The 26,791-nt window shown below is 45.0% G+C and overlaps 1 protein-coding gene and 1 long non-coding RNA gene across 6 annotated transcripts in view; one reads left to right on the top strand and one right to left on the bottom strand.

Moving 5' to 3' along the window:
• Nucleotides 1-26,791, bottom strand: part of TCF20 (transcription factor 20) — a 135,112-nt gene that overhangs the window by 51,200 nt on the left and 57,121 nt on the right. Inside the window, exon 1 of one of the 5 annotated variants that reach the window (XM_064453261.1) lies at nucleotides 16,313-16,556. The exons of the other annotated variants lie outside the window; for them this stretch is intronic. The gene's annotated coding sequence lies outside the window, so the exon portion shown is untranslated. Of the gene's footprint in view, nucleotides 1-16,312; nucleotides 16,557-26,791 lie in introns of those variants that run through there. 5 annotated transcript variants of the gene reach the window in all.
• LOC135313627 (uncharacterized) lies at nucleotides 16,741-18,965 on the top strand. Its single transcript, XR_010373203.1, has 2 exons — nucleotides 16,741-17,126; nucleotides 17,939-18,965. It is a non-coding gene; the product is annotated as an uncharacterized LOC135313627 (long non-coding RNA).

Here is a 26,791-nt window from a genome sequence, read left to right as displayed (position 1 = left end):
GCAACCACAGGAAATCTAAAGAGCCCCCAAAGAGCACGAGCGAGCAGGGCATGGCGCGGCAGCCAGGGCGTGGTGTGGCATTTGGTGCAGGCAGGACTTGCAGGGAGGGCCCTGCTACTTCAACCAGAGGCTGCAAGCCACTTGCAAGGAGCTGTGAACACCAGGAGCCATGGTATCCATCCCACAAAGAGCTGTACCTTCAGTGGCCCCTCCAGCTGCAAAAATTGATGCAGCCACTAAAACAGGGCTTTCAAGGGAACATGCAGCTGCCCAGGTCCCGGGCTGCAAGGCATGCCTGAGTTTCAGGTCAGTATTGGACAGCAGCACTGAGCTCACCTGTGGGAGATGTGTCCAAGTAAAGGAGCTGCTCAGCCCAGTGACAGAACTTTGGGATGAGGTGTCCAGGCTGAGGAGTATCAGAGAGTCAGAGGAGGAGATCGACTGGTAGAACAGCACTCTGCCATCCCAAAGGCAGACACACCAGTCAACCATGGCACAAGCAACAAAGGACCCCCAACCCCCTCACCACCAGGCAGAAGGAGACCCAGGAGACAGGGGAGTATGGAAGCAGGTTACTGCTTGGGGCAGCAGGTGAATCCACTTTCAGCCTGCCTCACCTTCCCAGGTGCCTGTACACAATAGGTGTGAGGCCCTGGAATTGGACAGGCAGACAACTGATGATGTGGCCGAAGGTCATTCTGAGATGGAGGCAGCCCACCCCCAGCATCATAAACGCTCATGTTAAGAAAAAAAGAAGGGTAGTTGTCATAAGTGACTCCCTTCTGAGGGGGATGGAGGCTCCAACATGCTGACTGGACCCAACCCACAGGGAATTGTGCTGCCTTCCTGGGGCTGGGGTAGGAAGTGGCAGCAGAGAACTCCCTAATCTGGTAAGGTCCTCAGACCATTACCCACTATTGGTTCTTCATGTCAGCAGATAAGAGGTAGCAAAGAGAAGTCCAAGGGCAATCAAAAGGGATTTCAGAGCCTTGGAGGAGTTGGTTGAAGGATCAGGTGCTCAGTTAGTGTTTTCTTTGATCCTTTCCGTAGCAGTGAAGAACACTGAATGGAACAGGCAGACCCAGTTGATCAACACACGGCTCTGAGGCTGGTGTCATCAGCAGAGCTCTGGTTTTTAAAATTGTGGGATGGCTTATTCATCACCAGGTCTACTGACATCCAATGGGATGCACCTTTCTCAGAAAAAGGAAAAGTTTTTTGCTCAGGAGCTAGCAGAGCTGACTGACAAAGCTTTAAACCAGACTGGAAGGGGGAAAGGGACCAGACCAGGATAGTCAGTGATTGGCAATGGGATGGCACTCCAAAGCTTGAGGAGCTGTGTGCTAGTGAGATTCTTCAGACTATGTGTGTAGCGATGGGCACAATGAACAATGGCCAGTACAGTGAGGGACAATTAAAAGCATTTTTAAAATATGTTAATGGTAAAAGGCAGGCCAGAAATAACATTGGCCCATCACTTGATGAGCACGGTCACCTCACAAACATGGACGTAGACAAAGTGGAGACATTAAATGCTTTATTTGCTTCGGTCTTCAACACCAATGATGGGCTCTGGGACCCCCAAAGCCCTGAGCTAGAGAACCATGACTGTGGGAATGCTAAACTCCCAATCAACTCCAAACTTGTGCAGGACTTGCTGCTCCAGCTAGATCCCCATAAGTCAATGGGGCCTGATGGGATTCATCCAAGGGTACTTAAAGAGCTGGCTGATGTCATAGCAAGACTTCTCTCAATGATTTTTCAATGCTCTCAGGAATCTGGAGAGGTCCTAGTTGACTGGAAGCTGGCATATGTTGTCTCAATCTTCAAGAAGGGCAACAGGGATGACCCTGGTAACTACAGGCCTGTCAGTCTCACTTCTGCGCCTGGCAAAATTATGGAGAAGATTATTCTGGGAGTTATTGAAAAACACCTGGAAGACACCACAGTCATTGGTCCCAGCCAGCACAGGTTCACAAGGGGAAAGTCCTGCTTAACAAACTTGATTTCTTTCTATGACAAGGTTACCCACTTAGTCGACCAAGGGAAGCCAGTCAATGTAATCTTTTTGAATTTCAGTAAGGCTTTTAGTAGTGTCTCTCAAAGCATCTCCCAGACAAGATGTCCAGCATAGAGCTGGATAAACACGTAATGCAGTGGGTAAGCAATTGGCTGACTGGTCGGGCTTAAAGGTTTATACTAAATGGGGCTACACTGGGCTGGCAGCCGGTCGCTAGCAGGGTTCCACAGGGATCCATCTTGGGGCTGGTACTCTTTTACATCTTCATAAATGACTTGGATGAAGGACTGGAAGGAATACTAATTATGTTTGCTGGTGACAAAATTGGGAGGAGCTGTTGACACTCTTGAGGGTAGAGAGGCCCTGCAGAGAGATTTAGACAAACTGAAGAGCTGGGCAATCACCAGCCATATGAAGTTTAAGAAGGGCAAGTGCCAGATTTTGCACCTGGGGCACAACCCTGGATGTACATACAGACATGGGAACGAGACACTGGAGAGCTGTCCCGCAGAGAGGGATCTGGGGGTTCTGGTTGACAGCAAGTTGAACACAAGCCAACAGTGTGCCCTGGCAGCCAAGAGGGCCAACCATGTCCTGGGGTGCATCAAGCACTGCATTGCAGCTGGTTGAGGGAGGTGATTGTCCCACTCTGCTGCAGCCTCACCTCGAGTACTGTGTGCAGTTTGGGGTGCCACAGTATATTAAGGATACAAAGCTACTACAGAGTGTTCAGAGGAGGGCCACAAAGTTGGAGAAGGGTTTAGAGGGGAAACCACCAGAGGAGCAGCTAAAGTCACTTGGTTTATTCAGCCTGGAGGAGACAGAGGAGACCTCATTGTGGTCTACAGCTTCCTCACAAGGGGAGGAGGAGGGGCAGGCGCTGATCTCCTCTCTCTGGTGACCAATGACAGGACCCGAGGGTGTGCCAGGGGAGGTGTAGGCTGGATATTAGGAAAAGGTTTGTTCACCCAGAGGGTGATGGAACACTGCAACAGGCTCCCCAGGGAGGCAGTCACGGTGCCAAGCCTGGCAATATCTAAGAAGCACTTTGACAATGCCCTCAGAGACATGGTGTGAATTTTGGCAGTGTCCTGTGCAGGGAAAAGAGTTGGACTCAATGATCCTTGCGTGTGCCTCCCAACTCAGGATATTCTATCATTCTAAGTGGATTGTAACTAATTTCCATCATCTCACAGAGACACTATGCCTTCTTTATCAAAAAGTCTGTACAGCTTTTTAGAAAGTCAGTATGTACAAGCTTAAATCCAAACAATTAAGGAAATGTTTCTCACAGAATGGGTGAAGAACAGATGAGCATGGCAGAAGGAACACAGTGAGCTTTGTCAGTTGAGAGAGGGGAGTGCTCTGGGGATTATTGTGCTAGATAAGATCTACATTCACTTCTTATTTCATATATTTCCCCTAAGTGGCCACAGAAAATTTTACTAAGCCTAAGCAACCACAATGAAGAAAATCAGAATTTTGCATGTGGATATTATTTGACTGCTGATTTCTTCTCCCACCCTCAAAATACTTTTTGAATTTTTTTTTCTCAAAAAAATATTTGGGTAACACCAAATTAAAAATACCCAACAGATATTTTATGGCTGCAAAGAGTCTTACTTTTTATACAGAACTAAAATACCATCTCCAGTTTAGCTCTGCACTTCAAGTAAAGTCTACTGTTAAATTCATATCCCTAAACATGAAAAATGAATAAGTTTGACAAGAACAAAATTTTGTTGTAAGCGGTATTAACGTTGTGGTGCTATGAAAACATGTATTTCTAGAAATATAACTAATGATCAAAGTTAAGCAGAATTTTATGTGATTTTATATACCTGATTTTATTATTACATCACTGGCTCTGTGTCTCAATCGACAGCACAGATGCACTTAAATAGTTTTTAAAAAAATCCACAAACTGACTGTTTAAAATTATCCTTCTAAATTTTTAACAAATACAGCTATTTTAATAAGAACCTATGCAAATCAGTCAGGTTACATTTTATGTCAAAGATTAAAACAACGATTTTGGTTTCACATATAGGGCCAGTCCTCTATGCACTAGGTTAAGAGATCCCGCCTCCTCCACACTGCTAACACAGCCATTCATGCAGCAAGCCAGATCAGGGAACTGATATGGTTGAGAAACAATTCTGCAAGAGAGAAAAGCCATTTCTGAACTGACAGATCCATTCACTGTATCGTCACACAAACATCTGTCCCAGCAAAACGGACACAGCAGGAACTGCTTAAGTGGCATGGCTACTGAAGTGCACTTGAAATCAGAAGTTCATATTTAAAAGGCTCTTCATCTTCACACAACAGTCAAACAACCCTTGCCACCATCAAAATGAAGATAATGCTGAACCCTCAGCTCCTCATTTATTTTCTCCAAGCCACAGATCAGCTGACTGCACATCCTGACCCAACTCACTAGTCCTCCAAAAAGTTTGGCAACTCATTATATGCCTATTATTGCAAATTCACCTTTGCCTGTATCTCCCAATGTCTCCATACAGTCAAACATCACGTCTGCTTCCACAATACACCAAAAGCCAAGCAACCATTCCAAGGACAGCTCCTGATCTGCTCTTTACCTCCTCAGACATGTGAAACAGAAGGTTCAGCAAACGCATCACAACTCTTAACCAAACCTTCACCTTTCAGTTACAAAACTGAAGACTGTGAAAAGAAGTCAATTATTAATTGCAAGAGGAAAGCTGAAGAGTGAGCAGGGTTGCCAAGTTCTACTTGTCCAAGCTCCCACTTTCACTGGGGAAATGAATCAGTACCACAAATACTCAGAACAGTACAGCAGTAAAAAAAAAATTCTAACATAGTATTTTTAATTAACTTTTATAAATTATTCATACTAAGTACTAGCCCCTGCCTTTAAAGTCTTAAATGCATTATCACTTCAAATTATGACAAGTTGCTAAGATGAATACTTAGGTCATATTTAATATTACCTGTAATACATGTCTGTCTTTTCTATTCAATGTAGTTTATACAATTAAGTCTTTTTATTCTGTTTCACAATGCCTAGTGCAATGAGCCTGTAACTAAGACTCCTGGGAACTCCTCAAGGCAAATGAAGTAAATTAACACAAAATCTCTACCAGTTATGTGCAAGTATTATTACAAAACAGGTTACGCACTGTATACAAGAATTAAATCCATCAATTACGACAAAACCATTGTTGAGGATAATACCACCTAGTTACATTATATGCAATAACATTAAAATGAGGTAGAAATATAACCTCGATCTACTTAAACTAGCAAAATAAAGAATTACCATCCACTTGCAGAAAAGTTGTGCTCAAATTTATGTCCTCCAAACTTCTTACGGGTAATTTTTGTTCCTTTAAGATAATACAAAAAATTCAGCTATGCACTATACCACTTTCAAGTTTCACTAGCCAAGGTTATCATTCTTCCTATCAATTTAGCACTTCATCCCCTTAAAGTGACACAGATTTAAGAGCAATTTGGGTGTGGAAAGTCTGCAAATACTCCTCCTATGGAGGACTTGAGACAAAAAAAAATAATCAAGCCCATATGATGCTTACTGACAATATGTGAGCAAAAATAAGGTTTTTCTCTAACATAAGAAGTGGTTGAACTTCCCTCAAAAAGAAAGAAAATCCTAGCATTTTAAGACATTTTCACACTAAAAACATCATCAACTTCTCTTTCCCTGACACGTCTGCTCATCTGCTACAACCTATAGCCTCTAAACGTCACTTTGTTCATTCCTTCACCCTCTAGGTTCCACAGCATCTGCCTCATGCTGGAGCCAAAAGTTGAAGCAGATCTATTCCTAAAATTTAAGTGTTGTCTCCTGAAAGAGACTAATAGGGAAAGACTAAGACTACGGCCACCGTTTCAGGGAGACAGGAGAAACAGTTCAGATTAATACAAAACAATGTCATATATTTAAAGTGACTTAACAAAAAGATTACTTCAGCGGCAGCACTATTTTAAGGAGTTTCTCCCCCCTCCTGCCTTCCCACCCCCAAGACTCTCATTCCCACCCCAGCACTGCAGGTTTTCTTTGGATTTTTCAGACTGGACTAGTTTCTTGAACCATCTCATTGTGTATCACCACTGTAGTTATACTGGTGTAACCAACAGACAGATAACAGAGAGGAGGCAGCATACTGCAGTGTTGGAGCAAACAGCTAAGAACTCCTTAAATTAATAATTTCTGAAATTCCTGTATCACAAAGCCTTAGCCTAAATCACTGAAATTGGTTCTCTCTCACTAGTTTCCCTATGGAGTCAATGAAAGCCTTCCAGAAGGTCTTTTTCCATGTCAATTTTATAAGGTGATTAAACTTCTAATACACCTCAGTTAAATGTCTGAAATTATATGGTATAAACTCAGGCCACCACAACCACAAACAAGATACTGTACCCTGTTACTTTCAATTGCAGACACTTAAGTCTGTGCTTCTAAGTTATGCTGCTCTGGCCAAAGGCACGGAGAATGACAACAGCAGTCAGACCGCACCAGACACAAAATTACCTCTAATGAGCATAAGCAGCTCACGGAAGTGAACAAGCTACAACTGCAGATTCTCTCACAACTGGGGTCTAAAGCCTTCTCTTCCCCCAGCAGATTTCAGCATCACCACAGTGATAACGTTGTGCAGTGTTTGAGGTTACTGATGGATACACACTTGGGAAGTTGATGGACAAAGCTTCCACTGCATGTATTCCATCTTGCATACTAAAGCATATATCCTGAAGAAAGTCAACAGTTGAAAGCAAAGAGCGAGGGATTAATTCAGCACCGGAGAAGAACGAACACCTCTATAAATACAGATTAGTAAAGGATAACAAAGATGCTGCACTCTGAGCATAATTTTTGGAAATGCTAGAGTTAAGATTCCAAAGTAAGACAGAGGGAGTTTTAGATGGTCCACTGCTCTGAGAATCAGCCCCATCATTCTGTTTAACTTGAGCTCCTGCAGTCATTCATCCTGTACACCAGATAGAAGAGAAAAAAGAGAACCAGAAGACTCCACGGTTTCTTTCTCCATCCTGCCTCTCCTCAAGAGGAGGCTAAATAAAGAGGGACAATTAACGTACACCAGACATGATGGATTCTATAGTAATCATTCCATAACACCAATGTATTCCTAGAATGCTATTACAAGAACATAAAGATGAGATGCTGTTTCCTCCCTTGCTCTGAAACATCCAAACATTCAATGAAAAACTGAGAAGTTTGCTACCTTGTTTCAGCTAGAAAGATGACAACAAAAACAATTCACTTCTACCTTGAGAATTGTTCCTGCTCTAATTCTTTGTGTCTTGTTAACCAACTGGGCAAAAGGTTCTTATTCCTTAGCTTATTTCAGAAGGGCAATGTACGCATGGATCTAATCAGGAAACAAGTAAACACAGCCTAGCAAAGTCTTTATAAATGCTACAGTTCTGTGGATAAGCAAGGAAGTTTACTTCCTAATTCCTCTTCCTGTCCACATTTAGGAGTTTCCTGTCCCCATTCCTCGTTGAGCTAAGCAATGTGCTTTCCCTGATGAGCTTGATCCAGATTCACTCAAGGCATCTTTTTTCACCAACTTTGACAGGCTTTTGATTAGGCTGTAGAGTATACATATAGTTAACCTGTTCTCCTCCCCCTCCCACTTTCAGCAGCACTATTACATATACACCCCCCACTTTGGTTTTCCACAAATTCCACTTCTCAAATGTACAGCAAACTATTTCTGCAAGGCAAAAAGACAAGGAAACTAACAAAAAGACAAACCAAACTTCTATCTCCTAATTGCAGGATATTACCATCATTCAAAAAATGCGCACTCAACCAAGCAATTTAAGAAATAAAACAGGTTTGTCTCTGATAACTGGAATACGAGAAGATACCAAATGTAGAAAAGTACACCAGAGCAAAACGGAAAAAGATGAGGAGGAAAGAATCACCACCCAGCTCCCCAAACCACAGTAAACATGATGCTGACTGAAGTCAGAAGTGCAGAGATGCAGAATACCACACTGCAGTGGACCTCTCTGCATCATCACCAAAGCCAATCCCCTACCACAGCTGGCAACCAAACAATTCTGTGTCAGTAAAGTTCTCTTTATGCACTCTCACAGTTAATGGGGGCTAAGAAAGGCAAAGGAAGGATGTTTCTCCATTACAATGCAGTGATTTGGAGGGAAGGGGGATAAGGATAGCACAATTCAGGTTTTTTTTAATGCAAAATAAGTAGCGTCACTTCAGTGCAATTCTCAATTATGCTCCTGCTACGCCTGCCCTCCAGCAGTACCGAAGAGAATCTGCCACTCACTCAGCAATGCCCTGCAATACAAAGACAATCTGCTACCACCTTCTGTAACAGTTTTGCCCAACTCATTTAGTTCACTGCCTGCTAAGTGTCTGTCATACTTTTCAAGACCTATCTAAAAGACTACTTTTATGTAGCAATATGTGCAAGGTATGGTCAGGAACAATAAGATCAGAAAAACTGATGAACACAACATTTCATGCAAATATGCTGGAAAAGCAGGAAAAGGGAAGCCTCCCCACTTCCACATGCATGAAGAGAGAGAGGGAAAACTTACAGTGGCAAACCAAAATGTACACCATATGACAGAACACTGTTGACGTCACTTTTTTTTGCCCTTGAATGCAAGATGAGAAACAAAAGGAAAAAACATGATAATATAAAATCATAGAATCACAGATTCATTTAGGTTGGAAAAGACCTTTAATATCGAGTCCAACTGTTAACATAGCACTGCCAAGTCCCACTAAACCATGTCCCTAAGCACCATATAAATACCTCCAGAGACGGTGACTCAACCACCTCTCTGGGCAGCCTGTTCCAGTGCTTGACAGCCCTTTCAGTGAAGAATTTTTTCCCAATATCCAATGTAAACCTTCCCTTGCGCAACTTGAGGCCATTTCCTCTCATCCTATTGCTTGTTACTTCAGAGAAGAGACCAACACCCACCTCACTACAGCCTCCTTTCAGGTAGTTGTAGAGAGTGATAAGGTCTCCCCTCAGGCTTCTTTTCTCCAGGCTAAACAACCCCAGCTCCCTCAGTCCCTCCTCCTCAGGGGACTTGTTCTCCAGACCCTTCACCAGCTTCGTTGCTCTTCTCTGGACACACACCAGGACCTCAATGTCCCTCTTGTATTGAGGGGCCCAAAACTGAACACAATATTCAAGGTCTAAGTGCGGCCTTACCAGTGCCGACTACAGGGGCACAATCACTTCCCTAGTCCTGCTGGCCACACTGTTCCTGATACAAGCCCAGATGTTCTTGGCCTTCTTGGCCACCTGGGCACACTGCCCGCTCATTTTCAGCTGGCTGCCGACCAATACCCCCAGGTCCTTACCTGCCAGGCAGCTTTCCAGCCACTCTTCCCTGAGCCTGTAGCATTGCATGGGGTTGTTGTGATCCAGGTGCACGAACCAACACTTGGCTTGCTGAACCTCATAAAATTGGCCTCAACCCATCGATCCAGCCTGTCAGATCCCACTGCAGAGCCTTCCTACCCTCAAGCAGATCAACACTCCTGCCCAACTTGGTGTCATCTGCAAACTTCCTGAGGGTACACTCAGTCCCCTTGTCCGGAGGTAAAGATATTAAGCAGAACCAGCCCCAACCCTCAGCCCCAGGGAGCGCCACTTGTGACCGGCCACCAGCTGGATTTAACTCCATTCACCACACTCTTTGAGCCTGGACATCCAGCCAGTTTTTTTACCCAGTGGAGTGTATGCCCATCCAAGCCACGAGCAGCCAGTTTCTCCAGGAGAATGCTGGGGGCAACAGTGTCAAACACTTTACTAAAGCCTAGCTAGATAACATCCACAGCCTTTCCCTCATTCACTAAGTGGGTCACCTTGTCATAGAAGGAGATCAGGTTAGTCAACCAGGACCTGCCTCTCATGAACTAATGTTGACTGGGCTTGATTGCCTGCTTGTCCGGTATGTGCCACGTGATGGCACTCAGATGATCCACTCCATAAGCTGCTCTGGCACCAAGGTCAGACTGACAGGCCTGTAGTTCCCCAGATCCTCTTTCCGGCCCTCTTGAAGATGGGCATCACATTTGCTAACTTCCATTCAACTGGGACCTCCCCGGTTAGCCAGGACTGCTGATAAATGATGGTAAGTGGCTCGGTGAGCACTTCTGCCAGCCGCCCCAGCACCCCTGGGTGGACCCCATCTGGCCCTATAGACTTATGTGTGCCTAGGTAGTGTAGCAGGTCACTAACCATTTCCCCTTATATTATGGGGGATTCATTCTGCTCCCCACCCCTGCCTTCTAGCTCAGGGGACTGGGTACCTGGAGAACAACTGGTCTTACTATCAAAGACTGAGGCAAAGAAGGCATTAAGTACCTCGGCCTTTTCCTCACCCTTTGTCACTATGTTTCCCCCCCACATCCAATAAAGAATGGAGATTCTCCTCAGCCCTCCTTTTGTTGCTAACGTATTTATAGGAAAAAAAATTTATTGTCTTCATGACAGTAGCCAGATTAAGCTCTAGTTGGGCTTTGGCCCTTCTAATTTTCTCCATGCTTAACCTCACAACATCCTTGTAGTCCTCCTGAGTTGCCTGACCCTTCTCCCAAAGGTCATATACTCTCTTCCCTCCCCCCGCCCCATTCCAGCCAAAAGCTCTCTGTTCAGCCAAGTTGGTCTTTTCCCTGCTGGCTCTTCTTTCGGCACATGGGGTCAGCCTGCTCCTCTGCCTTTAAGATTTCCTTCTTGAAGAATGTCCAGCCTTCCCGGACCCCTTTGCCCTTCAGGGCTGCCTCCCAAGGGACTCTGCCAACCAGCCTCCTAAACAGGCCAAAGGCTGTCCTCTGGAAGTCCAAGGTGGCAGTTCTGATGACCTCTCTCCTTACTTCTCCAAGAATTGTAAATTCTATCCTTTCATGATTGCTGTGCCCAAAACAGCCTCCAACCATCACATCACCCACAAGTCCTTCTCCATTCATAAACAACAGGTCCAGCAGTGTGCGTTCCCTAGCTGGCTCACTCACCAGCTGTGTCAGGAAGTTATCTTCCACAGACTCCAGGAACCTCCTAGACTGTTTCCTCTCTGCCATATTGTAGTTCCAGCAGACAATATCATGCTGATCACGCCACATTCACTATATTTTTCAGATAAACATTTAAGTTAATTTTAAAAAAAATAAATTAAAAATCGCAGTGTTCCCACTATGCCAGAATTTCTACTCATAGGAAACACTGTTGGACTAATCAAATCTCATGGAAATTCAAGTGTATCCAGGCATTTGACCAAAGATAACAGCAAACTGCAGATATTGAATTGGAAGCTGATTAACAGCATTTCATTATGGTGTACAATGGTTTATTCCTTTAAGTTCTGGCAGGTGTGACGGCACAGATTTTTCTTTCAGCTAGTAAGTTTTAGGTATGTTTTTCATAGTCATTAGCGATGTTGTATATGGACACAAGCCATCTATAGTCAGCTCTGCTAATACCTAGTCTCTAGCTCAGTCAAAAGCTATTACTAAGACAGAGTTTGCAGCACATATTTTTACAGGAAAAGCGTTACGAACAATAATCCCAATAAACTGTGTTAAAGCTTCTAGCATAGTAGCTCCCCATACAATTTCTAGCTAAGTACTGAGCTCTTATCAGAACTCATCAGAGGGTTCTGTTTATGACTTGCAATTTACTAGCAATTAGATGACTGAGTTCATACTAGTAAAATACTCCAAAATAAATCATCATATTCCAGCACAGAATACACAATGATTCTGTATGCAGTTATTGGTATGAATACAGACATGCTGCGTGCTTACAAAGATGAGGGGAAAAAAGAAGTCATTTTCCTAGCTTTTTTGTATTTGTTGCATCACAACACAGGCAAGAAATAATGGGCTTCTCAAATGGAGAACAGATCAAATCTCAAAGGGACTCAAGCCAGAGCTTTCAGACAAAGAACCTGGTAACACTTTTTCCACTCTTCCAATATTATCACCAGTTATAAACATTGCGGTAAAAAGAAGAAACACAGAGGGCACTGGGAAAAGCACATGCATATTCACTGTCACCAGGTCAAGCCGACAAGAGGATGCTTGTGCTTTCTTCTACCACTTCTTAATTCTGCCCTTGAGGAATCACTAGACAAGAGGCAGGGGAAAAAAAAACCAAACCCAGGAGTTTTACTGTAACGTGAATGCTTTGTTGTATCCAGGTCAAAACTGGAAGTTTGACTGCTTGTGCCATTGTTCACAAATCCAGCACAAACAAGATCAAGAGTTGGTAAACTTTTACTTTTTTTTTTTTTTTTGTCTTCAAAGGCAAATATGCAGCATATCACAGACTAGAACACCCTGAACTGATGTTATCCTCCAACAGGGCTAAACAAAATCTGCATTTGATTACACATCAGCCTCAACTTTTGAGTCTTTGGGTTTGGCTTCCCCCCACTCCTTTTTTTAAATGAAAGGAAACCCATGTATATGTATAGCAAAGAAAATTATATGGTTTTTTAAGTGCCCCAAAACAAACTAATATCTAACTTAGTTGTAAGTAGTAGCAGAAAGGCTCAGCTGAAGAAATGAAGGAGTGGTGTAGCTAGACCCTAGTGTGACACAGATGCACCATCAGTGCTGTACACGGCTATAAGACAGAATCTTCCATTTTTCCAGTAGTCAAGACTGAAGTCCAGTCAAACCCCAAGGGAGGGGATCCGGGTCAGAAGACTAACAGAACCATCTTTTTTTTTTTTTTAGTAAGAGTTTGATAGAAACAGAATTGCACATTAGGATCCTTTGCTTACGTTGTGTTTGCGTCATCTATCAATAGTACTAACCAGTTTTCTATTTTAAAAAGATTTATTGCATATCAACACTATTAGAAATAGTCAGAATTACTTAAGATTACCCTTATTTTTTATTTTAGAAGTCCAAAAGCTAAAGCAGAAGTTACGAGAGAGAGAACTCACCAAAAACAGTCAAGAAAAAACACCTTTTGCTATTGGCCTGCAGTTTAATGACTTTAATGGGAAGAGTTGGTCTCTGCAGCCTCTACCAACAAATCAGTATGTTAATGGGCTCTTCAGAAACTGTTGTACATAATCTTTCCTCTCCCAGAGGCCAATTGCAGGATTAAATAACAAATTCTCACACAGCCAGCTACGGTACACACTGAAGCCTGAGAAGCTAGCACTGCCAAAAACATTTCTGAATCTTTGAAAGTTATAAGAACTCAGATTCCAAAAACATTAGCCTAATACCCTTCATAAGTATAAAATAGAATTGAATAGGGTATGAAAAAATAAATATATGTTCTAATTAAAAAGCTACCCCACCCAAATGGAGATCTGGCATACCCTGTGTAAAAAGGCAAGATATATGCATAGGCAGCTATAAACTCTTAAATACACCCTTATCTCAAATTATAGGGAAGCCAAGCAAGCAGCATGGAATTATTCAAGTTTATTACATATTATGCCCTCATTCCAGATAGCAACCTGCCAGGCTAGTAGTGTAGCAACAGGAATTGTGCAGTACAATTCCTATGAAGGGACCCTTCTAAGAGCAGCATTATTGCCATTTTGCTGTGCTTCATGGGTGGTTTACTTAAACATGACCTAAAAAGGAAGGGAGAAATGGGGTATGTGATGATTTTCTCTTTAACATTGTAGCAAGAGCCCAAAAGGTCTTCTTTGCACACTCTTCCACAACAGGAAGAGGGAGGGAGGGAAAAAACCCCAAACCTACACATCTCACTCTTCTTCCCACAGACTTCATGCACGTATCAATCACAAACAGAACCATATTAAGAACGTTTTTACTTATACTGCTTAAAGTTTTAAAATTTAATCCGAGTATCCTTTAAAATGTAGCAAAGAAGAGGTTTAATATCTCCCCAGGTTCTTCATCTGAAGGTTAAGGAAACTTCTTCTGACAATAAAAAGGTCTCCTTTATAACTAATACACAAACAAGTGTTCTGTTTCATTTGAATAACCTTCAGATCTTATTTATGCATTATAGAAACAGACTTACTCCTTTAATAAGAATTCACCTCAAAGCCTTCTTTATGAAGCATTAGTAACCACGAGAAGGACAAAAAAAAATTCCAGATCCCCTGTTAAAGACACAACCAAGTTGCTTCTAGTTCTTTCATATAGGGAACCATGCTTAACCTGCCTCAGGCTGCAAAGGTATATTAAAGAACATATTTCAGCAAAAATGCAGGTTTCATCAATCCCAAAGCCTCTGAAATCTGATTTAGAGATCAAAGCCCAAATTGTGCCAAAACACATACTATTCTACTAGAAAGGATGCTTGCTAACAGATTTAAAGCTAAGTAGTCTGAAGAATACCAAACTGGCAGAAAGGCCCAAAAACCATTCCCAAGACTATAAGCAATAAAAATGTACAGTAGCAAGTAATATTTTTTTATATAAAAGCTTTTGTCATACTCCTACCCAGTAACCATAGTAGTTCACTGGCTAATTTAACCAGAAAACACAAAGATATGCATTTCATCTACCAGCAATTTAGAAAAATGAACAAATACTATTCTCCTCTCCTCGTAACATTAACGAAGTTTAAGACAGAGATGACTAAACTAATAAATATTTTTTTACAGTAATTCTCTCCGCAGTACAGTAATGCATCTGCCTTTTTATATGGCAATGGAACCTAATGCAGAGAAAACAGATTAAAAAATACAGCTTCAAACAACTTAAGTTGAAGTAAACTAATATGGAACCCTATTTAAAGATGTAGATTTAAGGGGAAACAAACAAAATAAAACCCCAAACATTTCAGCCAAATAAGAGTTCACAAATAGCAATATTAAGAAGTATTCACCACACTTAACCGAATGGACTCGATTACGCTGCACAATACCCATCTACAAACCTCAGAAACCGAAGTTATCTAACCAAAAAGCAGTCTAGAAAATAGGTGCAAAAAACCAGCTCTTCCTGAGCTGAGTTCAGCTGATATCCTATAACTCTAACCCAGAGGCTGCTGCATCTCCACCATCCAGCCACTTTACTGTTCTACAAAGACTGGGTAAAGGTGAGCCAACTGCTATGTGCGCACCTATTGATCAGGAAGCATGCTAAAAAAATCAAATGCTCCTAAGAATTACCCATGGATGAATCAACAGATGGCAACAAGTGAGACAGATGCGAATAGCTTTCAAAATGCTAATGTAAACACAGAAAGCCCCCAAACTGATCCTCTATCACCTCACAGGTCTTCTTTCTTTCGTTTTCAAAGAATTGAAAAAAAGAAAAAAAAGGAGGAAAAAAAAAAAAAGGAACAGTACAGGAAACACTGCTACAAGTTAATCAAACTGCCTCCCCTTTTAAGGAAGGGGGGGATGTTAGGGATAAGACAGCATAAACACAGAAATAAAGGATCCTCATGGTGCCAAACCTACCCATTAAGACAAGCACTTGTTGATTCACATACAAACGTGATTCTATTTTCAACTTAATAACAAAGCCCTAGTATCACTAGACAGGTCTGATACACAGGTTAGAACACTTCGGTTACATAACTTTCTCTTATTCCTTCCTTAAAGGTAAGGAAAAATAACTCTCAGTTGCAATCCTAAACACAACTTCCAGCAAAGTAAGCAGCGTTAACAAAAGACAACCCGATCCTCACAGCAGCCCAAACACATTATATTCTGATTATCTCTGCAAATGAGCAACGCCAAGTTAACCCTCCAGAAAGAAAAAAGCACTACGCGCCTCAAACATTCACGACACAGCCTGTCCATCTACTGCGATTTCTGCACGGGGTGCACCCATCTTCTCCGGCATTTTTAGTTATTTACTCCTTCAACAGAAGCACCAATCCCCACATCCCGTGAAGGCTTCGTTATTCTTGCAAAAAAGCATTCTTCTGAGACAGGAAAACAGGTGGGCACCTCACCAGGCAGCACGAGGGCCTCTTTAAACACACATAAACACAAGAGTTTTTTCTTTAAAAGAAAAAAAAAAAAAGCCCAAACAACCAAACAAGGGGGGAGGGTTAAATGTGCTAAGAGAACTTCCCAAGAGCCCTTTCACAAGCCCTCCTCACAGCCAACACTGACCCCCAGCTCACGGATGAGAGCCCCGCGCCCTCTCCCACACAACTTCCCGCACCGCCGAGGGGGCCCAGCCTCCCCGGGTGAGGTGGGGTGTGGGGGGGGACGGGCTGGCGGGCCCCGCCAGGACCCCTCCCCTTCCTAGGCCTCCCCGACACCCCACCGGGCCCCCCTCCTCCACCCAAATCGCGGGTGCCCCCTTACCTGCGCCGCCCCCCTCCCCCCGCCTTCCCCGGCGCCCCCCGCCGCGGCGGGAGGTGCGGGCGGGGCGGGGGCGGCTCAGCAGCGCGGGCGGCGGGCGGCCGCGGCGGGACAGAGGCCGGGCCGGGGGCGCGGCGGGGGCCCGGGGCCGTCCCGCTCCATTCTCCCCTCACGCGCACGGAGGCGCACACGAACACACACACACACACACACACACGCACACACAGGAAATAACACGGCGTCAGCTGACCGCCGCCAGCCAATGGTGGCGGGTGCTAGGGAGCGGCGCGCGCCAGCGGGAACGGCGCGAGGCGGCGGGTCCCAGCCGGGCGAGGGAGCGGGGAGGGGGAGCAGCGCGTGCGCGCGCCCGCCTACATCTGTGTCTCTGCGTACGCGCGCGCGCGCGCGCGCGGGGGGGGGGGGGTGGGGGTGCGACGGAGCCACCTCCCCTCCCGCCACGCGCCCGCTTAAAGGGGCCGCGCACCGCCGTCCCGACACCCGTCAGTGCCGCCTCCCCTCCGCGGGGATGGGGGACGGCGGCGGCAGGTTCCTTCCCCTCCCGCCCTCCCGTGGGCTGGCATCGGGCGGCGGCGGCGCCGCACGTGGGCGAGGCACGCCAGGCGCGCGTGTCGCACCCCCGGCGTGCACCGAGACCCTCCCCCGCCCGGCGGCCTCTCGGGGCAAAGGCGGCGCGGCCGGTGCCGCCGGTGAGGGGGGCCGGGCCCCATTCGGCCCTTTCGGGGCGGGGAGAACCACGACAGTCTCCATTTTACTCTTAATCTTCTCATCAATCAACACTGGTAACACGTGTGTGTATGTACGTACATATATATATATTTGTTTTAAAGACGCGATTATCCCCACCCCCCAAGTTATCTGAAGAACCGGATTTGTCCCGTTCGGCACTTCTCCCGCCCCGCCCCGACCCGCGGCTGTGGCCGGGCCGGGAGGGCTCCTGGTGGGCCCGGGGAAGCCCCCTCACCGGCCCGCAGCGCAGGAGCACGGCCCGAGCCGGCCGTCAGGCCGCACGCCGGGGCTGGGCCGCCCCCGAACCGGCGGTGCTTTCGCGGAGCCGCGGGGAGGTCGGGAAACAACATGGAGGCTGGGGGGGAGGTCGGCCCGGGGCGGGAGCACCGGCGGTGCGGGGGGCTCAGTGCGGCGGAACCGGCACTTGGGCAATTAAAAACAGTACTCCCACACCCTCCCGAGTCCCCTGTAAGCCTTAAATTTGGGAGCTGAGTATACCTAGTTGTGCTTCTGCACTGGAGGAACGACTAAGCTTGTTTTCAGAACATTCAGTTGTGTTTAGTTTTTAATTTTTGAGAGTGAGGGGGCAAGGAGACCGGTGGAGAGGGCAGCTCGAGAGTGAGGATGCAACGCCCATCAAATCATCATCTCCTTCATTTAAGCCTGCATGCCAGCAAAGGAAGCTCTGTATGACACTACAGCTTCCTCCATCTGCCACTCCGAGCCGTTCACGTGAAAATGCAGGAGGCTGGCAGCCCGAGAAGCTTTAAGTGCTGGGCAGAGAAATCTCGAGCATAATTTAAAACTTGCTTTGCCAGGAACTCTACTGAGTAGATATGACAGTTCCAATAACTGTCCCATTTCCTGGGCTTTGTTCCTCAGATCATCAGCAAGCCTTATTTTGAGAGAAGGCCCCTGCTTACAGCTCATCCCAAAAAGCAATGAACTGCTTGGAAGAACTGTGTTGTAAGCACAGTCAGCTGACAACTTCATTGATGGCTCCCCAACAGGTGACTTGCTCTTTAAGAAAAATAAATACAAACCACCACATCTTGTACTGTGCGTTATCTGTCAAAAATAATTCGGAGACTGGCTGAAATTCCATCCAGATAAGACTGCAACGATGGCAATAGTCTGGGGAAAACGACCGGAGCAGACAACAATTACAAGTACTCCTACCATTTGTCTTTCAAGTTAACAACAATCCACAGGTGTTGGGACCTCCCCAGCTGGCGGCTGGGCAATCACGCAGCAGGAGAGTCCAGGAAGGACTCGTTCACTCCTCCACTCCTCTCTGGACTCGACAGGCACCAGCTTGTTTCGGAGGCAAGCCTTCTGCTGTGATCCACACCTTACCTCCTGTGGGTGAGATTACCGCGATGTTCTCCGCACCAGCTACCCAGGAATTGCAGCTGGAGCACGCAGGCGCTGCCTTGCTGCACGCTTTTCCTCTCGCAGTACAGTATGCCCCTGCTCCCCTCAGCGCTTGTTGCCCATTTGCAAGTAGCGTTTAAGGCACGGTGCTTCACTTTTGGGAGGCGGAGGTTGTTGCTTTCCTTGCCTGAAGAAGAGGTTCCAACAGCACATTCCTGTGACAAACCGTGAGGTTGCTCTAGTTGCAAAGAGCCTTAATCTTGTTGACTGCCACGGCACGCTAAGAGCTTGGTTAGAGCAGCATTCCCCCTGGGGATCCAGCACTGTGATAAAAGCCGTAATGGGGTGGGGGAACTCGATAAGGTTTTTTATAATTTGATTTTCCATTATCTGTTTTCTGAATTTGAAGTGAAATGTCAATTGCGGTCAATCTTTTATGTAGATTTATATGGCAGGAGTGCTTAGAGCGCTCTACCTGAAGTTAAACTTGCCTTAAGGTAAAACCCTTTTGTATATATAAATACATGAGAACATAGCATGTCTACAGAAGCTTGGTATATCGAGGTATTTTTTTACCTAATGTACAAAATGAAGTTGCAGCATAAATAGAAAAGGTTTTGTAAAATGCTTAAAAAGGCACTATAAAACTATATGGACAGCTAACATTTACAAGTCAAACACCTCTCAAAGGACCAAAAATAAGTTAATTTGCATACTTACATAGCTGGATCTCTAGGCTGCTGCACAGCAGCATTTCCCATCTCCGCTAATGCTTACTTATAGGTGTTACAAGGGAAGTACAAGAGGAGTTGCTTTTTTTAAATATTTAAAAGCTCAAAACTATATGACTGACTTTAAAGGATGAGAGGAAGTTTAAAAAAAACCCTCGTGCTATAAATACAGGCAAATGCCACACTACTGTCAGCTGTTGCATCACTGGTAATATAGCGGGTCATTAAAGTGCGGAATGAAAACTAAGTTACCAAAGCTATATTAGCTAAACACCACATGAGTAGAGACACCCTATCCTTTGCAGCTTCTGAAGTAATGCATCAGGCTTTAACGTACAACTCCACTGAGCGTAATGGAGAATTTAATTCTCTCAGAAACTAATTTTTGGCTGTCTGCAGACTCCAGATGAAAAACCACCATCATTAGTACACCTTGACCACATCATGAGTTTTTCTTTGCCACTGAACGTTTCTCTTTCTTTCCAGAAGAACGAAATTCAACCTTCTGACTTGGCCATTCAGTGAATGAACTGGACTACCATCAGTTACAGAAAAATATTTGTTATTAATAAAACATTGTTAGGACTAATCAAGGTGGGAATCTGACATCCAGGCAGGCAGTTCTAGTTCAGGGTAAAGTCATCAGCAGTATCTATATGCTCTTAAAACAACTTACAAGCCAATCACCCTTCAGTTCTGAAAAGAACAAAAACCCCAGATATTTAAGGCCAAAAATGGTTACTTACCAAAACAAACCCTTAAAGGATCAATTTTGAAATCAATGCAACAAACTGAACAGGCTTGCATGTAAATTTCCAGCAACACATTCCATCATCAGAGCATAAGTGCAGACTGAGCAGATGCGCTACACCACAGCCACAAGAAAGATTGAAGTCTCTGCTTTTCGGGCAAGAAAATCAGCTCAGCCGATTGTACAGAGCCACTACAGTACTACCACAATAGAAACCTTCCAAATCCTACCCATTTCCTCCCAGGCACCCTCCCCCCACCTCTAATCAAAGTGCTTCCGAGGACAGAGGCACAAACAAGGCAGAGACAGGCAGGAAAATGGCCTCAAGACCTGGAACCCTCCTCTGCGATGGATGGGAGATTCTGGGCAAAATAAAGCCCCCTGAGTAGCCCTCGGGGTTTGTGTCATTGCTCCTACCAGTGCTGCTGTCACAGCAGATGTGCAAGCAGTGCTGACTCTTCTACAGTACATGAACTCTGCAATGCCAAAAGCAAACATTTTTTCCTGGTATGCCTTAATGTAAGGCTTACCTTGCACATCCTTTTTCATCCTCCCACAAATCCCAGAGAAAAAAGGTCCGTCTGACCCCGAGAGGACTGACAAATGGAGATGGAGAGTCTCTTTCTGTCTTTGAGGTCACCACTTCTGATCTAGCTGTAATTCAGTAATTACTCAGTTCAGGTGACTGGAAGCATACATTAGCAGCTTAGAGGGGAGAACCGAAGGATGACACCACTCGTGACCTCAACCACTGCTCATCTCCACACACCCTCTGAGCTCCTGCTGTTTGGAAGGAGGGAGGACAGCAAGTGATGCGGCTTGGGGACCAAGAAGAAATTTGCAGGTAACATACACTGGAAAGACTCCGAGTACCCAGTGTTTGTTAGAGGAAAATGATTTCTGAATGCAGCTGGTGGGATCCTCTGAGAGATTTCTTCTTTACAAAAGGTTTCATTGCTGATGAAAAGCACTGAACTAGCAGCACCAGGAGGCTGAAGTCTCCGTAGAGCCAGGCACGCAGACTTCTCACAGGCACGGCACCTGTCCCCTCAAAGTATCACCCTTATCCTAATCCTTTCCCCGTTACACAATTTCATGTCATGCACAGGTTCGCCACTGCACTTTTACAGCTTTCATCTAAAGGCACTTAGATGCTATGGGAACGGGCATTAGAGACTAGCTTGAAGATAGATAATACAAAAGATGACAGCAAGATCGGGCACCTACAGGTCACACAACCGGCAACTGAAACTTATATTCACGGTGGGACAGCTACATCTTTAAGCAAGTGTAAAGCAAGGGCAGATAGCCTGTTTCTCTTTCACCAAGAAAGACATCAGCATGGCTGCATTCATCAACATTTCCTACCTCTCTTCCTATCTAGCCCAAGGATTTCCCATACCTTCCTCCTATTTCTTTTACGCTTACTTCAGATAAAAAGTGTTACATCTGACCCTACACAAGGGAGAAGCAGCACCAGACATCTCCCAAGGAACTGCAGCAAATCAGGGAGGGCTCTCCCCTCATTAATTCACTGATATTGAACTTTTCCCCTTAAGACAGCCAAAGGATCTCTGTGCCTGCTGGAAAGTATTTCGGACAAGCACAGATTCTCAACATACTGACTGCCATGTCTCGGGTGCATCGCTTGGAAGTGGCCCTCCTCCAGACACAAGAAGTGTCTCCATGAGCCATAGTGCTAAGTCCTACAGCCACAGAGCAACAACTGGATTGAAAGACTCTGGAGCATCTCAAAGGAAGGAAAATGATAAGCTGAAGATAGGCAGCGTGAATCATAGCAGGAGAAAAATTAAGCCACCTATATGGGAGACAATTCTGCTTCATCTTTTAATACTGCAACACTTCTGTCCTCTCCCGTTACAAGAAGCTGATTCATGAAAATAAGATCTTTGTACCTTAAGACCTGCTCAGCTTCTTCTGCTTATCCTTTTTACCTCCTGCCAAAAAGCTGCTTCTGGCAGAATCAGAATTAGTTGCTGTGAAAGTGATTGTGATACTGCAGACAAAAGAATCTGAGTCCAGTAAAAAAGCAACGAAAAACAGAAGCTGGACTTTTGAGGAAAAGCGGATCGCATTTCCATGCAGATGTCCAAAGTAATAAAGGTGGAAATTAAAATAGAAAGCCACACAAATATGATTCTCTAGCAAGACTGTCTCCAACAAGGCAGAAAAGGCCATCAATAAATCTTCATTATCTGAATTGCTAAACATATCTAAATAAAAGGAGAAATTCAAATATTAGAACAACTCATCTTTCTAAATGGTCTTACATAAAACCAACTCTGCCTTGCCTAAACATGTTTTACAGAAAGGGATTATTTTTTTTTCCCTTTTACTTCTGCTGGCCTTTCATAGAGGTTTCATTTGCTGGGTTTTTTTTTTCTGCCTACAGGGAAGTGGGAATTTCCAGGCTTAACAAGCTTAAATCCCCATGACATATAGTCCCAATTTTTAGAGGCAACTAAGATTTTGATTCTTACTTCATTCCCTGTTGGTTTCCTCCCTGATGCATGCAATAGCTGTTTTGAATCTCAGCTGTTCCAACAGCAAGAAAAAAAAGGTCCCTGAAGGAACAGCGTTAATTCTTCCAGTCACCTTGCTGCTACCGCACTCCAGACCTCAGGCACATGAAACAGCACATGAGAAGGGCTTGCAGCAGCAAGAGGCAAAAACAGAGGGCATCAGACTGGACCAAAACCAAGAAGTCTTCTACATTCATCTAGTAAGAAGGCTGTATTTATATTGGGTGGTAGTAATCTAAGGTCCACTGAAGATATACGTTGCATGAAATCTCATTAACTTCTCACCACAGAAACAGACTTCTGCTTTTTTCTGTCACATATAGTGATGTTCTCTGGTCCCAATTCATCAGAGAGATTGGTTTATTAAAAATAGTCTTAAAGTTCCACCACGGTTTACTTATATATCTCCTATTATGAACAAAACATGAGAAAAAAAACCTACTTCAAACACAACTACTTTAATTACGTTGTATCTTGAGACTCATAAAAGTACATTCTATGCTCAAACCCTCCAACTCTACATTTCAAAAGACATTAATGTCTTTAGTGCTCTGCATTACTTTAAAGTTGCGCTCAAATCCAAGTCAGGATAGAGCACACAAGAACATACAGAACTTACGACTTTAAACACAACATATTCAACTATTTACGAGCACTACTGACACATATGGGGGTGGGGGAAAGAACCATAATTTTCATTCAAGTCACCTAATCCAAGCGATGACAATGCCTTAAAAGCTATCAGCTAATAGAAGTAACCGTCCTGGGTTAAAGATCAGAATTTAATTTTGCAAAGACTGGACAGACCTATCTTTAGAGAGGCATGCAGTAAAATCTTAAGTAATTTGTTTCTATTTCAGGATTCAAGGGACTCTTCCAGTTGCCTACTGAAGTTCAGGTTCAAACTAACAAAACCTCTGCTTATATATCAGGGCTTTCATCATCCCTCTTGAAGAGATTTTCTTCTGCACCTGGGAATCCTGCTAGCACTCACATTTGTCCTGAGAGGTGATTAGGACTGAAGACCTCCATTTAACTTTTCTGTAAACATGCTCAGAGTAATTAGACCTAAACAAAATACTGTTGGTTCCATCAGGGCTCTGAAAAATAAGGTAGGCAGTTCTTCGTAGGACATCACCAGCAAGCACAGATGCAAGAAGAGAAGCCTCAGCAAGCACAGTTTATGTCAACCTACCAACTCAATGAGTCTCCGCTGGTTTCAGCAAGTTTTAGAAACAGCCCAAACCCACAAATAAGAAAACAAGCTACCCCAACACAAACACTTTCACAAGGAGCAGCAGCATTTAGGGGGCTGCAGTCCTCAAAGTGGTCCCCTAATAACCCTGGCTGAACCCAGGTCTAACTAAGAGACACTGGTTTGGTTGGTGGAGAGAAACCATTTCACCAGATGTGAAATTTTACATTTCCTGGGGTACCTGCCCACAGCTCAGGGATCCCCCCATCAGGGCCAAGCCTTTCCATAGCAGGGCGCGTGGGGTGAGACAAGGGATGACTACTCTTCCCTGAAACCAGCAATACTTCAAACTCTTACAGTGTGATTCATTCCACAGGCTGAAGATCAAGGTGTCGGCTTACTCCTAATATTGATGAAAAAGGGTAGTCACCCTATTTATAATCAGCTAGCATTATCTCATCTCGAGAAACAGTAAGTCAGCAGCTAGCCTTAGGTGATAAGTAGGGGGTTTCCTTAACAGTCCTCTTCACTGAGATTGAAGTTTAAAAAAAAAAAGCAATGGTGGTTACAAGAAAGGGAATGTCTTAACAGAAAGGGGGGGGAAAACCAATTAACGCTTTCAGCTCATTCCCCTTCACCACTGCCTGGAAATTCTCCTCTGATATAAGCATCGCCTGCCTAGAGCTTTTTGAGAGACCCTTACACATCCTCACTGATTACTTCCCCTACTCAGGGAGACAGACTGTCCTTTACCCTAAATGCTTTTATCCTCTTGATGAGGTCTCTTACCCAGCTGGATCCTGCCTCCTTCTCCCACTGCAATCTCTGAGCCTGAGAGAAGACACCTGGGGACCTTCCACTTTGCTTTGGAAAGAGATTTAATCCTTTCATATCCTAGCATGGGGCTGAAGTGATGCACATCTCCCCCTTCCCCAAAAACCTGTGGTTACAATCCTGGGTGATGGCTGTCCCCAGCTGAAGAGAAATCAAAGGAAAGGGTTTTCTCTGCTGTTTTCTGCTCTTTTAGGAGTAATTTAAAAGCAGGTGTAGATAAAGAACTGAGGAAAACCCCATAGGGGACAATCCTGCTGTACCCAGACAAGATGAGGAGGCTTAAAATCTCTTCCGTAACTAATCTTAGCTAAATCACATCCCCAATGTCCTCTAGCCTCAGTTTCACAGGGTGCATTTTGCTCATCGCCCCCCACCTCCCAGGCAGTGTTCAGTCCCACCTGTCACCCCCAGTTCTGCCCTCCTTGAGGCCAGAGGTCCGAAAGAGAACCCATCCACAGGGTGTTTGACTCAATCCTCTGGAGGGGACAGCGGGGTGATTCCAGGCTTCATTTCCCAGCCGAGCCCCGGTTGTGACTTAGACGTGCCAAGAGACAGCACTCGGTGCAGACAACGATTTTTATCTTCAAAGTGCCTTACAAACTAACAAATCCTTGCTTCCCCTCTGAATGAAGAAAGAATGGAAAAAAAAAATCCCAAAACATCACCACCATGATGGAGTGGAGATACAAATAACTCTGAAAGTCCTTTCATGTTGGAGCACGGGCAGATAAGTTCTGCTGTGCAGCAGTGCTTTGGATTTGGGGATTTTGTGGTGGTTTTGGCTTTTACACCAAAGACCTGGATTCGAATCCTGTTTTGGATCACTATGGATGGTATGGTAGGACAGAGGCTCTCAAGCCATGGCCAGCAAGTCCCTTCCCCGAGGGCCGTGGAGCTGGGGGTCTGAGAAGCAGGCAGGAGTACATGGGTGTCTTCCAAGAATCCACTTGCCTGTTCAGACTGTAAAAGTGCCGCACGAGTAATTATACATCTGTGCTACAAAAGATCAGCTCTGTAACTGCAGGGGGTGCTATTCATCAGCCTTGAAATGCATTGGCAGAGGACAGCCAGGGTCCAGTAGCTGAAATAAAGAAATAAATAACTACAAAAGCAGGATGCACTCTGTGTCGTTAGGAGTGAAGTGCAGCGGTGGGACCCAAGTGACCTGGGAGCAGAGAGGAGCCTGGTGCTGCAGCCAGTCGGGATGCAGTGCTTTACCCAGGAGCTTCACAAACCGGAGCGGTGCAAAAGCCACCAGTCGCTGGGGTGAGGTGCGCAGGCACAGCGGTGGCAGCAAGGAGCCTGCCTGACACCTGCATGCACTTTTCCTTCCTCAGAGCCCTCCCCTTTCGAGGAGGTAACAAAACATCACGTTTCCAGCACTGAGGGTCCAGTCTGAAGTGGCTTCACCACAGGGGCAAATTCAGAAGGACCCCCTTTCCCTCATCCCTTTCCTTTGAAGCCCCCCTTTCCTGGAGCAGGCGTTTAGCAAGTACAAATACACCACAACGTTAGGCATCCTTCCACTGTCACTCTCCACTATCCTTCCTCCTCCAGACACACACACTAACACAAAATGACGGCTTCCTCAACAGACTGAATGAGCAAAGCCCTCGCGCCGATCCTTAATTGTCTGCGCTTTACTCTCTCGCTCCAGTCATATTATATCACAAAACTCAAAGCAGCCCACCCACTGCCCCCGTCTTTGTCCAAAATCTCAAGTGAACGGTAAATTGGACACAGGGAAAAAAAATTGCTTAAGAAGAAGGGAGGGGCAAGCTAACCCCCCCCCCCCTTTCCTCCTCCCCCTTTTTTTTCTTTTTCTTCCCCCTTTTTTTTTTTTTTGAGGTTGCTCTTCGCTGGTGCACCCACATTGTTATTGTGCAGATGTCAGTTAAAAAAAATAACAACAACCCAAACCCCCAAAAGATGGAGATATTAAAGAAGAAATCATATCCCACAGCCCTTGAGAATGTGACCCCGTGGCCCTGCCCTTCTCCCTCCTGATGTACCCACCCATCACAGCGGAATGGCAGGCCCCCACCCCATCCACCCCCGCGCTACTCTGAACCTGCAGAGCGAGAAAAAAATAAAAACGCATCCAAAACAAAATAAAAAACCAAAACCATCGTCAACGAGAGATGCAGGGGGAAGGAATGGGGGGGAAGCCCCCCCTCCCCCCGCACATGCATAAACCCCATAACCCATTTATGTCGGTCTCAGAGCAGGAGACAGACTGCAGCGAGCAGCCAACAGCTGGGGCCTTTGAAAAGGGACAAGGCGAGCGGCTCCCCGCGCCTGGCCGCG

The sequence above is a fragment of the Phalacrocorax carbo genome, chromosome 1 (genome assembly GCF_963921805.1).
Source record: "Phalacrocorax carbo chromosome 1, bPhaCar2.1, whole genome shotgun sequence".
Lineage (NCBI taxonomy): Eukaryota > Metazoa > Chordata > Aves > Suliformes > Phalacrocoracidae > Phalacrocorax > Phalacrocorax carbo.
This window is presented reverse-complemented; position numbering and strand designations above follow the sequence as displayed.